This window comes from Anas acuta, chromosome W, assembly GCF_963932015.1.
Source record: "Anas acuta chromosome W, bAnaAcu1.1, whole genome shotgun sequence".
NCBI lineage: Eukaryota > Metazoa > Chordata > Aves > Anseriformes > Anatidae > Anas > Anas acuta.
Genome location: NC_089016.1, coordinates 20,016,458 through 20,032,716, shown reverse-complemented (window position 1 = coordinate 20,032,716; position 16,259 = coordinate 20,016,458). Strand labels below are relative to the sequence as shown.

The 16,259-nt window shown below is 39.7% G+C and overlaps 1 long non-coding RNA gene across 3 annotated transcripts; it reads left to right on the top strand.

Annotated features, from left to right (window-relative positions):
* The first annotated feature begins 1,548 nt into the window (after nucleotides 1-1,548).
* On the top strand, nucleotides 1,549-14,702 carry LOC137847050 (uncharacterized). Of its 3 annotated transcripts, none has more exons than XR_011090754.1 (3): nucleotides 1,549-1,634; nucleotides 2,840-3,028; nucleotides 13,915-14,702. It is a non-coding gene; the product is annotated as an uncharacterized lncRNA (long non-coding RNA). The 3 variants fall into 3 exon arrangements; XR_011090753.1 differs by lacking the exon at nucleotides 1,549-1,634 and adding an exon at nucleotides 1,641-1,818 and having other exon boundaries at nucleotides 13,915-14,701; XR_011090752.1 differs by lacking the exon at nucleotides 1,549-1,634 and adding an exon at nucleotides 1,641-1,886 and having other exon boundaries at nucleotides 13,915-14,699.
* The last annotated feature ends 1,557 nt before the right edge of the window (nucleotides 14,703-16,259 follow it).

Below are 16,259 nucleotides of genomic sequence, written 5' to 3'. Positions count from 1 at the left end.
GTATATATAGCATAACGGTAAGTTACATAGTAAAAGTTATGAGGGATGGTTAAGGAAAGCTAACCTGGATGATAGATGGACAGGCCTCCTTTCTTCTCCTAAGAATTATTAATGTTTAGAGACTGTAAAATTTGCATTTATTCATAACAGAACTTTCAACCAGTTCTTACATACCCTTGTATGTAAGACAGAAGGTAACATTCATCATACCATGCGGCCCTAGCATTGTTCCATACTGACACGAATCAGATGAACATATCTCACAGAGTTCATTCTTCATATACATAATTGCTTTTGGTATAGTGAGTTACAAGTAAAAATCTTCACCGTAGCTCCCTGATTTTTCACCTGGAACACAGCAGCTGAAAAACAGACTATTGGTTCTGTCCTTCATCTTTTAAAAACTTTAAATACTATTAATGAGCAATAACCTATGGTAACTTCTAATTCTTTGAAGCTCACCAATAGCAGAGTCTGTCTTTTCTTGAAATAACATGTTTGTAGATGATAATACAGTTAACAACACTTTCTGCTTAAACTACCTGTATTCCCCTGTTTAAAGGTGAACACATTTTATTTAAAACATTTCATTTTTGAAAAACAATTGAATAGATTGTTCTCTTTCTGGTAGCTGAAGATATCTCACTTGATTCTGAGTCCTATTGTTTCTGGAAGGCTTCAGAGTAGAAGAGGTGCTCTTAGCAAATCCCATTCTTCATGTAAGGTATTCTTAGACCAGATGGACAGCTGTTGAACAGTTTCTTAAAACTTTTTGAGTTGCCTGACAGGTACCAAAATAAAGTCTTAAAGAAATGGAAGCATTCTTTTAAGTTTAATGTCTGGTTTCAAATGCTTGTGGAGTGCCTGTGCCATGGTGGCAAAACACCTTGCTCTTCTAAAATACGCATGCTGATGCCAACTTGGTGATTTTAGGAAGTACCCCTACTCCCATTTGTAAGCAAGGAACGCAGGCATAAAGGGATGTGGGATTTATGCATGATTACAGAGGAACTCTGCACAAGTAATGTCCTCTGTGGCTTAGCATTTCAGCCACTAGGTCATCCTGCTACATTGAGAAGTGAATTAATCTAATGTTCAGAGGTTTTGAAATGGCACCATAATATAGCATATTCTGAAATAAGTCCAAGTTGATAGGCAAGTATCACTCGACTGATAAGTGTCATGGTTTAACCTGGCCGGCAGCTAAACACCACAAAGCCGTTCGCTCACCCTCCCCCCTCCCTCTCTGGGATGGGGGAGAGAAACGGGAAAGTGAAGCCTGTGAGTTGAGATAAAGACAATTCATTAAGACAGGAAAATAATAATAACAATAATAATAATAACAATAAAGATGATAATAGTACTACTAATAATAATGTGTACAAACAAGTGATGCACAATGCAATTGCTCACCACCCGCTGACCGATGCCCAGCCTAACCCCGAGCAGTCTGGCCCCCCCTCCCCCGGCTAGCCACCCCTAGATATTGTTTAGCATGATGTCAGATGGTATGGAATACCCCTTTGGCTAGTTTGGGTCAGCTGTCCTGGGTCTGTCCCCTCCCAGCTCCTGCTGCACCCCCAGCCTGCTCGCTGGCAGGACAGATTGAGAAGCTGAAACGTCCTTGGCTTGGTGTAAGCGCTGCTCTGCAACAATTAAAACATTGGAGTGTTATCAGCACTCTTCTCATCCTAAGCCAAAACATAGCATTCTACCAGCTACTAGGAAGAAAATTAACTCTATCCTAACTGAAACCAGGACGATCTGTCAGTGGGATCATATTCTTCTTTGACAGAAACAATCCTTAAGTGAAACCTGGTGAGATGATTCCTGTGGCTGGTGTGTCACAATAGATGGTTACAGGCTCCTCAGGAGGGATAGACAGGGTAGGTGAGGTGGGGGGCTGGCGATGTATGTGAAGAAGGGGCTGGACTGTGTGGAACGTTAAGTTGGCAATGGCAAAATTGAGAGCCTCTGCGGGGGGGATGATCAAATTAAGGGGATGTGGTTGTGGGAGTCTATTACAGACTACCCGGCCAGGACGACAATGCCGATGAATTATTCTTTGTGGAACAAAGAGATGCCTTTGTGGAACAAAGAGAAACCTTGAGTTCTCTGTGTTGTATTTTCTCCCCCTTCCTCTTTGAGGAGAGGGGGAGTGAGAGAGCGGTTGTGGTGGAGCTCGGCTGCCCACCTGAGTAAAACCACCACACAGGCACTTTTTATTTTTCTGATTTTTCTTCCTGTTTTCACCTCTCTTCTCCCTATTCCCTATATCCTACCTCCCCCCGACAGGGACCAAAAGTAAAATGTATGAAACTAAATTCACGTTGAACTGCTTTTACCTAGCAGAGGAAGTATTGAAAAGACTACGTTCTCTTACCCTTAATAACCCTTACTAACTTTTTAATTAATTAATTAATTAATTTTATTGTTTACTATTATATTTATTAATTATTTAGTATTTATTATTTTTAGAAAATATATTTAAAAATTTAACCCTTAATAACTTTTTAAAATCTTACCCTTCTCTAACCCTTAATAAATTTGACTGATTACAATATTTGGTCTTTGGGATGAGATGATGGTTCCTGTTGAGAAAATCAAGCCATGAGGCTGAATACTAGAGTGCAATGCATTCAGTTAGGATTTTGGTTATAACAAGAGAAAACAGATCTCTTTCCAGATATTCAGGCATGCCAGATTAGTTCACCACTGAGACATTAACCATTAACCAGCTAATAGCTCCATTAGTAATAATTGCCTATGCACTGTCTTTATTACCTAATATATTTTACAATGGAAATGGGCACACTAACCTTTTATTCCTTTCTTAAAGGCACAAGACTTGAATGTGATCGAGGAAGTGATCTGAATGATGTTAGAGATTATCAACTCCTGCCTCACTAATTCCCTTCATCACAACCCAAACTTGGTGTATGCGCCGCTTTACAAGCAGGATCTGTTTGAGAAGTTTCAAACTCTTCTTTCACCTTCTTTCCAGGACATAATGCAAAATATAGGTCTGGTAAGTGATCTATTATTTAAAGGATGCTTACTCTTTGTTATTTGACCTCTTTATCCTTTTGAGAGGTGGAAAATATTCATCTCTATCAGTTTCTTTTAGAATGTGTTCAAATGTTGAGTTTCCCTCCCCTATTCTCTGGGCCTCCACTGTGACTTATTTTGGGCAACATCTTTATTCAATAGAGCCAGAGGGATTTGGAGATGCCTCTGGTAAGGAATTCCCAACCTGTGACACATCTTTCACTTCCTTTAAGGAAGAACAGTGTCAACTTCTCTTAACTACCCCTTGTTATAAGCCTGTCTTTTGGAGGAGAAAAAGCAGTATTTCATTATCATGAAATCATTTTCATTTCTCTTACTCCTATCACCAGACTATTAATGATTATAGGGGACTTTGTTAAATAGCTATGAGCGGGCACTCAGTTGCTTCATTGCCTGGTCTGTATCTGAACGTATGTTGCTTTCACCTACAAAGTGTCTTGAGGACCCAAGTAATGATTCCTGCTAGAAAATAACAGATGTAAAGTGCAAGAAGTCCCTCTATGTCCTCTAGGCAGTATTTGCAGAGCTGAGCAATGCTTGAAGTTGTGCTGTGACCACTGGATGCAAAATGCTGGAAGTAGAGGCTGAACAGGGTGCTAAATTTCTTGCTGCGATGAATAGAGCATTTATTCAGTATAAATAAAAATCTGAAGAAGTTCTTTTTTTGATTTGCTTTTACTTTAAAATATTACAGAAGACTGACAGATTTTTGATGAGCCATAAAGGAAAGTAATTTTTACTCTTGACAAAAATGTAGAACTGAAACCCTGTTCTGTACCTAATCCTTCCTCTTCTGTTCTCACTTCATATTTTCTGGTCATGCAAGAGTTCGGACAGCAAAGGTTTCAGAGCTCAAAACTCTCCAAACTTCTGGCAGCTGCAGAGTACAGACAGCATGATACTGCCTGGATGATTAGGACAAGTTGTCTCCAGGTTGTGTAAAGCAGAACAGAGTGCAGTCAAGATAACTGTTCTTCGTTCCTGACTGAGATAGGGACCTTCTCTGTTTGCATGTCCAGAACCAGGAAAACTAGTGGTGGCCAGGTCCTTGTGCCTGACAGCTCCTTGCCTCCCACAGAAAGCAGCATGTCCTTTCCCTTGTAACAGTTAAATGTAGGTTTTCCTCAACAATTTAAACAGTTCCTCCCCAAAAGTATTTAATATTGGGTTACAGCATAATGCCAGTTACATTCTGAAACTATTTAAAGCTTTCCAAGGGAACATGTTGAATTTTTTAATAGCTCCTTTGTTAGAGAAGCAGGATGTCAAATAAAGATTTTCTTTTTTAAATGTACCTGTCACCAGCTGGCACGTAGTGAGAACTGTCAGGCTTGCAGATCTGAATAAAATATTAGATTCAGCTGACTCCTTTTCTAGCCTGCCACATCCTCCAGTTCATACATGGTATCAGCAGTACTACCATCCTGTACAGAACAAGCCTTTGTCTTGTGTGCTACAGACAAAAAAATTTAACTGATCTTTCTACCACTTGAAAGACTGGCAAAGCATGTTAGCCTTGCTTTATGCATGGGGGAAGCTTGCTGGGACCATGTGGGCAGCATCTGAGAAGAACCAAAATGAGATCCTGGCTCCCAAACTTTGTTCCAGCATTTCTCTGCAGTGATGAAGGTGAGAGCTCTGTTGTCATGGCCACACAGGATGGTGAGATCACATGAAATGGAAGTGTGCTCCTGGCTCAAGAAATTCCTAAAATGTATGTTGCTGGAAGCTAGGAGGCTGTATTCATGGGAAGGATCTCCCTCTTCTTGACCTGCTCATATTCTTTTTTTAACATCCATCCCAGCCAACTGTTACAGACACGTTGGGTGCCAAAAAGACTGTTGTGGTTTAACCCGGCCGGCAGCTAAACACCACGCAGCCATTCGCTCACCCTCCCCCTCCCTCTCTGGGATGGGGGAGAGAAATGGAAAGTGAAGCCCGTGAGTTGAGATAAAGACAGTTTAATAAGACAGGAAAATAATAATAACAATAATAATAATAATAATACAATGATGACAATAGTACTACCACTAATAATATGTACAAACAAGTGATGCACAATGCAATTGCTCACCACCCGCTGACCGATGCTCAGCCTAACCCCAAGCAGTTCGGCCCCCTCCCCCGGCTAGCCACCCCTATATATTGTTTAGCATGACGTCAGATGGGATGGAATACCCCTTTGGCTAGTTTGGGTCACCTGTCCTGGGTCTGTCCCCTCCCAGCTCTTACTGCACCCCCAGCCTGCCTGTTGGCAGGACAGAGCAAAAGGCTGAGATGTCCTTGGCTTGGTATAAGCACTGCTCTGCAACAATTAAAACATCGGGGTGTTATCAGCACTCTTCTCATCCTAAGCCAAAACACAGCATTCCACCAGCTACTAGGAAGAAAATTAATTCTGTTCTAACTGAAACCAGGACAGTGCTGCATACTGGTTCCATCAATGGGTACTTCTACACAGGGAAGTACACTTGCATTATGTCCACCCACCCTACTGTGGAAGTATAATTTCCATCACCAGATGTCACTAGGAGTCCATTGTGAGCAGAAGGTATATGTTCTGCTCTGTGTCACTGCAACATCTCCTTGTGCTTCAGCAAAATCCTTCATACATAGGGTGTAAGATTTTCTTGTCCTAAACCGTACTCCAGATTCATATTTGGAACAGAAATACTACTAGACAGTGTGATAGTACACTGTAACTGTATTGAAGAAAGCTGACCAAAATACAGCATATAAACAATCCATACTGATTTTTGGACAGTAAAGCAGTTGCCAGGTTGCCATATCATGAACGTATAAAATAAGAATGACATATTTTGACTTCAGTAATTACTGTTTTTAAACCAAAATAGGAAGCACAGAAGAGGTAAAAATGCTAAAAAAAATAATAAATAAATAAAAAAGCATAATGAGTTGGAAAACGTACTGAGAAAATAGTAACCTGTAGTTTACTGTTCAAATGGAAAGAGGCATCCGCTATCCTCTCAGCCTGCTCATGCTAGTGATGTGCTAGCTGGATTACTCTGGGTTTAGGCACCATGGAAGAAATCTAGAGAGAAACAAGAGTGGTAGAAAACAGGACTTCTAAGGACAAATAGAATGGGTGCTGATTAGCCCAAAAGAAGATGAAAGCTGATATTTTTCAAATAAAACACTGCTGTGAAGAGAAAGAGAATAACCTGTTCTACGTATATAGGGCAAGTAACTCATGTAAATTGTGGCAGAGAAGATTCACGGGTAGGCGTAAGGAAAGACTTTCTAATGTTTATAATAACAAAGCACTGTGGGAGATTTCCAGGGACTTCAACTCTGGAGGTGTCCTGGTTTCAGTTAGAACAGAATTTTCTTCCTAGTAGCTGGTGGAATGCTGTGTTTTGGCTTGGGATGAGAAGAGTGCTGATAACACCCCGATGCTTTAATTGTTGCAGAGCAGTGCTTATACCAAGCCAAGGACATCTCAGCCTTTTGCTCTGTCCTGCCAACAGGCAGGCTGGGGGTGCAGTAAGAGCTGGGAGGGGACAGACCCAGGACAGCTGACCCAAACTAGCCAAAGGGGGTATTCCATCCCATCTGATGTCATGCTGAACAACAGATAGGGGTGGCTAGCAGGGGGAGGGGGCCGGACTGCTCGGGGTTAGGCTGGGCATCGGTCAGCGGGTGGTGAGCAATTGCATTGTGCATCACTTGTTTCGTACACATTATTATTAGTAGTACTATTATCATCATTATTGTTATTATTATTATTGTTATTATTATTTTCCTGTCTTATTAAACTGTCTTTATCTCAACTCACGGGCTTCACTTTCCATTTCTCTCCCCTGTCCCAGAGAGGGAGGGGGAGGGTGAGCGAATGGCTGCGTGGTGTTTAGCTGCCGACCAGGTTAAACCACGACAGGAGGCCTCTAGATCAACTAGCATTTGACAGGATAACACTGGGGCAGGAGACAGAGCAGAAGTGTCTGCAGGCATATGTGAATCTGAGTATAGCTTTGCAGCTCAACCAGATGCTCAGAACAGTGGCAATTGCCCAGATTAACTCTGTGCAGATTTTGGCATGGTAGCTCAGGACTTTGCCTCAGGGTTTGGACTATTCAGGTTACTCTGCAAAGGTAATCCTGGAGATAACAAGTAACCTCTGTGAGCTTCATAACTGAGGTAAAAACAGATGAATGTTTAAGGGATCATCAGCATATAGAACAGTCTTTTATTGAAAACTGTATTATACTATCTACCTCTGTTTTTTTATAAATAAGCTAAAAATCACCATTGACAGCTGATTGGGAACATACGGGAACAGTTAATGCTGTACAGAAGAAACTGAAATCAAAATACCTTCTGTTTCCTATTAATTTACTTTTCATTTAGAAAGTCATCTTAATAGGATAGTGTGCATCTTGTTTATCTAAATGAGATATTCTTCCTCTGGATGATGAACAAAGAGGAATGTCATGGTTCCTGTTCTGGCCTACTGCAGAAATATTTCAGCTGTGAGCTCTCTCTGTGCCTCTGTTTCCAAGGTGGTCTATAATTTAGTCAGCAGGCTCACATGTGCCAGGAATTTGGTGGAGACTCTTCACTAGTAATTCCTAAAGATGACTTTGGTTCATGACCATCATAAGAACTCATTGGCTTTTATTACTTTCATTCTTCCCAAGTCTTCTGTGAGCTACTAATAAATATCGTGATATCTAGATATCTAGGAGCTGCTAGAATTTTGTGTGCAAAATAGCCTGATAGAAATCAGGACGCTGGGAGCGATGGTTTAGTGATGCAAAGGATCAGATTGATACAATTTCCTACCAGGAATTTAATACTCCAAAGACATTTCCCTGCTAGATTTTAAAATTAGTTGAGCTGGCTTGGCTCTGGCATAGCAACTTCTATTTCAAGACCTGCAGGACTTGCAGTGAGCATGAAAACTAATTTTTCATCAACTTGATCCTGCTAATTACTAAAGCCTGGCTAAAAACTTTCAGTGTTTTTTTCCCTTTTCTCCACTCCTACCCACTTTCTTTGCCAGGAATGGGAAAATGGAAGCAGAGCACCTTGAAAAGTTCACATCTTTGAACACACTCCTAGTTTCAAAGTGAAGCTGAAAACCTTTTCAGTACTTCAAGTTTGCTGATAAACCTTTTGCATTTTTCCTGCTATTGAACTACCTGAAGCAGTTGCGACCCTTCTTAAACAAGGTGGCTCCAGGGAGCGTTGTTTTGCTTTGCTTTCCCTCCAGGACAGAGGATGACTGTCAGCTACTGAACATAGATGTGGTTTATGTTTTCCTTAGGAAGCTACTTAGATGAAGTGCTAATCCTGTGGTACTTTGTAACAATAGGTTTGTTTTCTCCTTTTCTTCTCCTTTCACTGTGCTGTGAATACAGCATGTTACTCTATCAGTGGTGAACAAGGCTGGAAATGTTAAATAGCAAATGTCAAAATGTGTCTTTTTCTTCTCATCACTTCACACAGAAAAAAAAAAAAAAAGAAAGAAAAAAATATGAAAAAGGAATCCAAATTTTTTCATTTGCCGCTAACTTGTTTTTCTCTTTTGCAGAGATAACCTTGAAAATTGTGGGCAGAGAAGGCAACAGTGAATTGCACTGTTATTTTTAGCTGCAGGAGAAAGTGAAGAGTTGTGTTAGTTAGGCAGCAGTACTGCATGTGAATGGATTTGGGGCCTCACAGCACTTTAGTTTACACTGAAAGAATCCAAGTAGAGAAAACATCTTGTCCTTGATAGCTGTGCTGCTTGGTGTATGCTACAGGAAATACAAATACATGTTTCTTTACCTCAGACTGTCAGTCATATTGAAAACAATAGATGGACAAAGTAATAAAAAAATATATGATCTCCAAAAACCAAAATATCTCTTTTAAATCTTTCTAAATCATTCTAGCTTTCTTGTAGCACTTTTAATCTCTGGAAATGTTTTAAATTTATTGTTTATAAAACAAAAGGACTAAAGATGAGTCTCAGGAAAAACAGACCTCTTAAATGGAAATACTTCATGAAAAACGATTTTGGAAATCACTATAGAAAACAGTTTTTGTTTAGAGGTCTTAAGTATATTATGCCACAAGAACTTGTGCTGCTGTCTACACTGCACAAGAAATCCCTGAGCTGATGGCAACCAAGCCATGCAGCTGCATGCACATTGCACAACCAGAATTAGGTGATCCTGACAGGGCAAAGCACTGCACCCTCCAGATACACTGTTTTATCTGGACACTGATAATATATTCCTGATGAGGGGTTGTTTAATCCAGGATTAAACATGCCTTTTAATCTCTGTTAATATGGAAGCCAGATTGAAGAGAGCTTTTTAAAATGGGTTGTGTTCCTTGCATGGAGAGGGCCTTTCAGTACACATCATGACTTAGATCCAAATAATTCACAGGGTCTTGTTAAGCTTCATGTTGCATAGTTTGTAGTTATTTTCAGCTTTTGTAGACCAATTACCCAAATGATCAGTGAGAGAATAACTTTCAGAATATCAAAAATAGATACAATAAGAAAAAAAAAAAGGTGTGTACATCTCTGTCGTGGTTTAACCCGGCCGGCAGCTAACCACGCAGCCGTTCGCTCACCCTCCCCCCTCCCTCTCTGGGACGGGGAAGAGAAATGGAAAGTGAAGCCCGTGAGTTGAGATAAAGACAGTTTAATAAGACAGGAAAATAATAATAATAAAAATAATAATAACAATAATAATAATAATGATACAATGGTGATAATAGGAAAGTAATAATAATATGTACAAACAAGTGATGCACAATGCAATTGCTCACCACCCGCTGACCGATGATGCCCAGCCTAACCCCGAGCAGTCTGGCCCCCTCCCCCCGGCTAGCCACCCCTATATATTGTTTAGCATGACGTCAGATGGTATGGAATACCCCTTTGGCTAGTTTGGGTCACCTGTCCTGGGTCTGTCCCCTCCCAGCTCTTACTGCACCCCCAGCCTGCCCGTTGGCAGGACAGAGCAAAAGGCTGGGATGTCCTTGGCTTAGTATAAGCACTGCTCTGCAACAATTAAAGCATCGGGGTGTTATCAGCACTCTTCTCATCCTAAGCCAAAACACAGCATTCCACCAGCTACTAGGAAGAAAATTAATTCTAACTGAAACCAGGACATCTATCCACCCCTTATTCCATACCATTTATGTCATGCTCAGGTTACACTCTTTTCCATACATTCTAATTAGTCACCTATAGTAATCATGGTAGTGATAACATACAGTGTAATATACTAATTAACATGGTACAATTCAGTTCATGGGCTATTCTCACCCAGTATTAAATCTCCTTGAGGTACACACCGGACCTCTCCGTTCTTTTGCATCACCCACCAAGTGTATCCAGGTCCCTGAGCGAAAACAATTCCACGAATAGGTTTGCCTTTTCCTGAGGCAGGAGTAGCCCAGACTGTTTTACCCAGCATATTTCTTACATGCACTACAGGAACTTTATCCCCATCTACAGTACGTAACAGGTTTGATTGGGCAGGTCCAGCTCGGTTGGTAGATCCCCTAGTATTGACTAACCAGGTGGCCTTTGCCAAATGCGTATCCCAGTTTTTGAACGTCCCAGCGCCCATTGCTTTCAAGGTAGTCTTTAACAGGCCATTGTATCGTTCAACTTTCCCGGAGGCTAGTGCATGATAGGGGATATGATACACCCATTCAATACCATGTTCTTTGGCCCAAGTGTCTATAAGGTTGTTTTGGAAATGAGTTCCATTGTCTGACTCTATTCTTTTTATTATTTATTATTTATTATTTCTAACTGAAACCAGGACAATCTCTCAGTCTAGTTTTCATCTGTGTTGAGGTCTTCTTTTTTCTATACTTTAGAATAATGTGCTCAGCATTGGGTTTTAAAGCATGTGCTAAAACTTGAAACTCATATAATACTATCCAGACAGTTTGCTTTTTTGGTTTGTTTTCTTTTTAAGCGGACACAGAATTGAAATCTGTTCGCTTTCAAGATTATTTTAAATACAGCTCTGTTACTTATGTAGGGAAAATAATTAAAGCTCCTTCAAAGGAAAAGGCTACTTTTCCTTGACATTATGTTAAGCTTTCATTTTCATTTTTTGTATTTCGGCAGATAACTAGGTAAAGTGTTTGACCTTCAGGTACAGAGATGGGAGCTCGGGCAGTAGGGAGTTCATGCTGGATGCTTTTTGATTTTATTGCTGATATAACGGTAATAAGCAAATACCTCTTCTTGTATGTCCTCTGTATAATTCATCTTGTTTTGTTGTTTGTTTTTTTTTTTCTTGTAATCCATATCTCATAGGAGTACTCTACCATCAGGGTTACAAAGAGAATTACTCCAGTTCCACTTTGTCTGAAGTAGAAAGACAAATAACACTTACAGATATGTACTATTATTTAAGTAGATATTTTTAATTTTAGTCTTCAACTGCATACCAAAAATAGCAATTCAAAATTCCTTGAAATGCTGACATGCCCTGAAAATATTGGAAGCCTATCTCACTTTTGTTCTTTGTGGAATATAACTCAACCAAGATTAGCACCTTCACCACACAAATATTAAAAAAAAAAAAAAAAAAAAAAAAAAAAATATTTAAAAACATGTTCAGATGGAGCATTTGTCTTTCCAAAATAGGAAATGCCGGGATTTACGTGATATCTGCAAGCTTCATTTGTTTTTTATACATATACTTTATGATAGTATTTTATCCTTTTGATTAAAAGCCCAATATTAAGTTTTGCTTTTGTTGTGGTTTAGAAGAACTTGAGCTAGTAAGGAACACTAACAAGATGTATTCTCTTCATAAGCCTACCCTGGGTGAGGATAGGTTTCAACTGTGATTACTGACAACAGACAACTGTTGAAATACAGGAAGGTGTTTTTATTTTCGAAGTTTGTGGGCAACTTTCTTGTTTCTATAGGAGCTGTGTATCCTCTACCATCAATTTGTCCCAGACTCTATACTAAAACCATGTCAGCCTCCCTCTGAGGTTCTCCTGCTCTTTGTGGAAACTGTTTCTTGCTATTTTCCTGAGTAACTTCTGGTTCTTCCCTCCAGCTCCTTCACTTAAGAACTCAGCACATCTTCCTATTCTCTTTTTTTTTTTTTTCTTCTCTCCTCCAAGGATCATAGATCCCAGTGCTACACTCAGCCCTTATCTGTTAGAATATAAAAACCTACCTGCTACTTCTGCCAGAGGCCCCCTCTTATTCAACTACAGAGATAATCTTAACAGCCATACAGAAGGTTAAACCTAAATTTTCCCTTAAATGATCTCCACACTTCCCTTGATTGAAACAAAACAAAATCAAAACAATACATTCTCATAGACATATATACCAACCCAAAAAGCAGCTTGCAGTAACTGTCATCTCTGTATCCTACTCGGTTGGTGCTTTACAGTTTCTAGAGAAAATTGTTTTGAGATTCAGTAACTCTACTTGCTCAAAACAACGTCTAAAGCTTTGAGGATCATAAGAGAAACAACAAATTTGAATCCAAATGAATTCAAACCATCAGCTGTTTTTGTTTTATTAACAGCAGCTGAGCTGGGAGGCATAATTAGGGTAATGGATGCTGGCTCCAGCTGTGTCTCACTACAGAACAAAGAGATCTCAGCAGAGGTTTTGTAGCATAATACACTCTTCCCCCTTCTACTTGGGAGAATTAACAAAAGATTATTTGATGCACTGGAGGTCACAATTCAGCCACAAGTGAACATTGCCACTTTGCAGAGAAGAGTGTGTCTAACATGTATGAGAAGTTGGGAAACCTACCAGTAGTGAGTGAAAACCATTCGTGGCTCCAACCAAAGTGCAGCTGAGTGCTCACATGTGCACGGGCTCTATGAAGTACTTCTGACCATCTTGTGGTGCTTTCAAAGGACTCTAAGTAGGGTGTTGAAGTTTTATCCCCTATACTTTTCACATGGTTTTGAGATTCAGTTCCCCTGTGTGGCTGACAAATTCCTCTGGGAGAAGGGATGGGGCTTGCAAAGTGTGCTCTTTTTGGATGAAAGGAGCTATTGAAATTGAGGTTTTCTGATGTCCCACATGGAGAACTGCCGGCAGAATGTCTGCTGCTGGTGTGACCTACTGAGCTTGGAGAGGGATAAAAGTTAAAGCTTGACCTAACTGTGTTCTGTCTGAGAAGGACCAGCTGGGTCACAGAAAGGAGAGGAAATATGGTGAAAATCATCTTGGCCTCACCAAAGACGATGAGAGTATTGAGAGGGAGTGTACAGGTCCTTGGGCCTGGGATTTGTGATGGGAGAGGTACGTGAGGGACTTCGGGTAGTTTATTTGGGGGGAAGAGGAGGTTTTTGTTTTATTTTGCTTTTGTCAAGTTGCTATGGCTTTGGATGCTACAAAACCACTGCGCAAGTCATGTAGACTCTTGTAGTTATATTAATGGTTGTCTTAGAGCCCTCTATCTGGGAGTTAAGGAAAATAAAGGGATTTTACTTTAAGACTTGAAAAATAAAGTAAATTTCTGGCCCAAACTATGGAAAGTAGACAGGAATGCCCTGAAAATCCTGATGTGCATAAGAAGAAGGATAGGATTATAAGCATGTTTCAGCGTGCAGTACTTGAAAATCTTATTATTTCAGCTGTATGTGTTAAATTGTAAATTCATCCACACATTAAAAATGTGACTGCAGGAGAATACTGATGATTATGCTAATTTGTCATTAACAAAGTTTTCCTAATTGTGACACAAGCAATGACATGCTTTTTCTTTAAAAAGTCCAGATACATTGATCCAGGGAAAGAAGATGAAAGCTTCATGTGTAAATTGATACAAAGATCTCTTCTATTTGTTTATGTGCTCTGGTTTTTCATTCCAGGTGATCAGCTTTTTCAGCTCCCGATTAAAGCAAGCTGAAGCTGAACTGTCAGTGGAGCGGGTTCTGGAAATCATCAAGCAGGGAGCTGTTGCTTTGCCCAAAGACAGGCTAAGAGTAAGTGCTCAAGACCTTGTTAATTAAAGTGGACTGTTCAATCAATTACATACATACATCTTATATCTGTAACATCAAAACATCATTTCTCCTATCAATAGCAGCTGATAAGAGATTATTTTTTGTATCGCACTATGTATATGTTTTCATTTAAATTTGTCACTTGTACTAAATATTTGGGTGAATTTTTTTGAATGGTTATTAAATTGAAATGTGGAGGAATTAAAATCTGCTGATGCTAAGCTTTTCTTCATGATCTCTCTAAGACACAGTCTCACCTCTCTGTGTGTTATTAAGATGTAACCAGACTTTTATTGTTCTCATTTTTTGTTAGCACATTCTTCTTTCTCTAGAGTTCTGCATCTCCATTTGGGTCTACATAACGTGTTACAAAGATAAATTTCTGTGGCTTTACTCTCAGGTTAAGAATAAATCAAACTAGTGAAAATCAATTCAGGAACTGCAAGTCTGGTCAACATGATTGTGAGCTTTCTATATAATCCTGAGCAGAGCCCTCTGTTCTCTTTTGAGAATCTCAAATCTCACAAAGGATTTACCAACTTGATGGATTTTGTGAGGCTAAAATCCATTAATGGCTGTGTGATGTTTAAATAATGCAATAAAAAAATCTGTGAAAGTATGTGCATAAATGGGAGCTCTTTTTTGTTTTGTTTTGTTTTTTACATTCTCCACTGTGCCAAGTGCAGTTTAAATACTTAATGCAGAACCATTTTTGTTCTTACTCCCTGATAAGAGAGCAGGAGCTTCTTGAGACCCATTTCTTTTGTAGTAATTCCAGGAAAATATCATCTGATAAGGCATACTGAATATACACAGCCACTGTTGACGGCTGGTAATTTATTTATACCCTGGTAATTTTAAAACACACAGTGGGAATTGTCTAGCTGGCTGCATATACTAATGTATTTCCTACAGTTCCAAGTGTTCCTGAGATGGCGCATGTAGCAAGTCAACCAGACAGAATTACTTAAGGAGAAATTGGTTTTTAGTCAGAGCCCTGAGCTGTACAGGAATAGCCTAAATAGCAGCAAAGGAGTTGTTGGATCCAAATCCTGTGCACAGCCCTTCAGGTTGTGCCCTTGCTGCATTATGTTGCTGTGGCTAGTCAGTAGCAATGTGTGCAAAACCAGACTGCAGAGAAACACTGGACCCTTTGCATTTCCTTTTTATGGGATGCTTTTTCTGTGACAACATATTCTTATGTGCAGATAATTAAAAGTTCTTCTGTTACAAGGCTGCAGTGATTATTGACATAGAACCTAACTAACTAAGTTTGTTGCTTACAAAAAAAAAAAAGATTTTATCACTTAGTGTGCCAGATTGACATGCATGTTGGGCCACAATTTAAAGAAGTGTTGTAATAAGTGGCTCAGTCTTCAAAAGAGGACTATAATCAAAGTTTACAATTTATTAAAGGAATAGAGGTCAGCAAACAGCGCTGGGTGCGCCGGGAGTCTCTGCTCCACCAAGATGCACACCAGTTACATCAAGCAGCTGATTTTTATGCTCCTAGACTAATACATATTCATTATTCTAAAAAAAAAAACAGGGTTATTATAATTAGTTTCCAGAATCCAAACCCTCCTACTGGCGCATGCGTATCAGTCTCCGGTGGTCCCTCTGGGGGTCTCTAGTGCTGAAGGCTCTTAGTCTTCCTCCCTCTTGTCCTTCTCCTTTGTCCAACTTGGCTGTATGTCAGAGACTTATGCAGCATCCCCTGCAAGCTTTGTCTTTTAGTCATTCTTCAGCTTTCCCCTTCTCCTTAATCTTCTGGCCAGATATCAGAGACTTGCATAGTGTTCCATGCAATAGTCATAATGGTTAGCAATTATTCTGAAACCCCCCAGATATCAGAGACTTCAAGGAAAAGCCTACAAATACATTTCCCTTCAAGCTCTCTAGTGACACAAATTGCTATAACATTCCTTTGCAAGATACAAGAACTATATACATTAACCACTCTGTTTCTCTTAGACTTGTGGTTATACAAGGGTATGTAAGACAGAAGGTCACATTCATCATACCATGCGGCCCTAGCATTGTTCCATATTCACACGAATCTGTTATACTGTTATAAATGAGGTCTCATCTCAATCTGAATTTTGTAATATTTATAAAACAAATATCTCTAAAAGGTATAAAAGCTATAAAAGGTATAAAAGGCAAGTAAACAGTGCTGGGTGTGCAGGGAGTCTACACTCCACCAACAT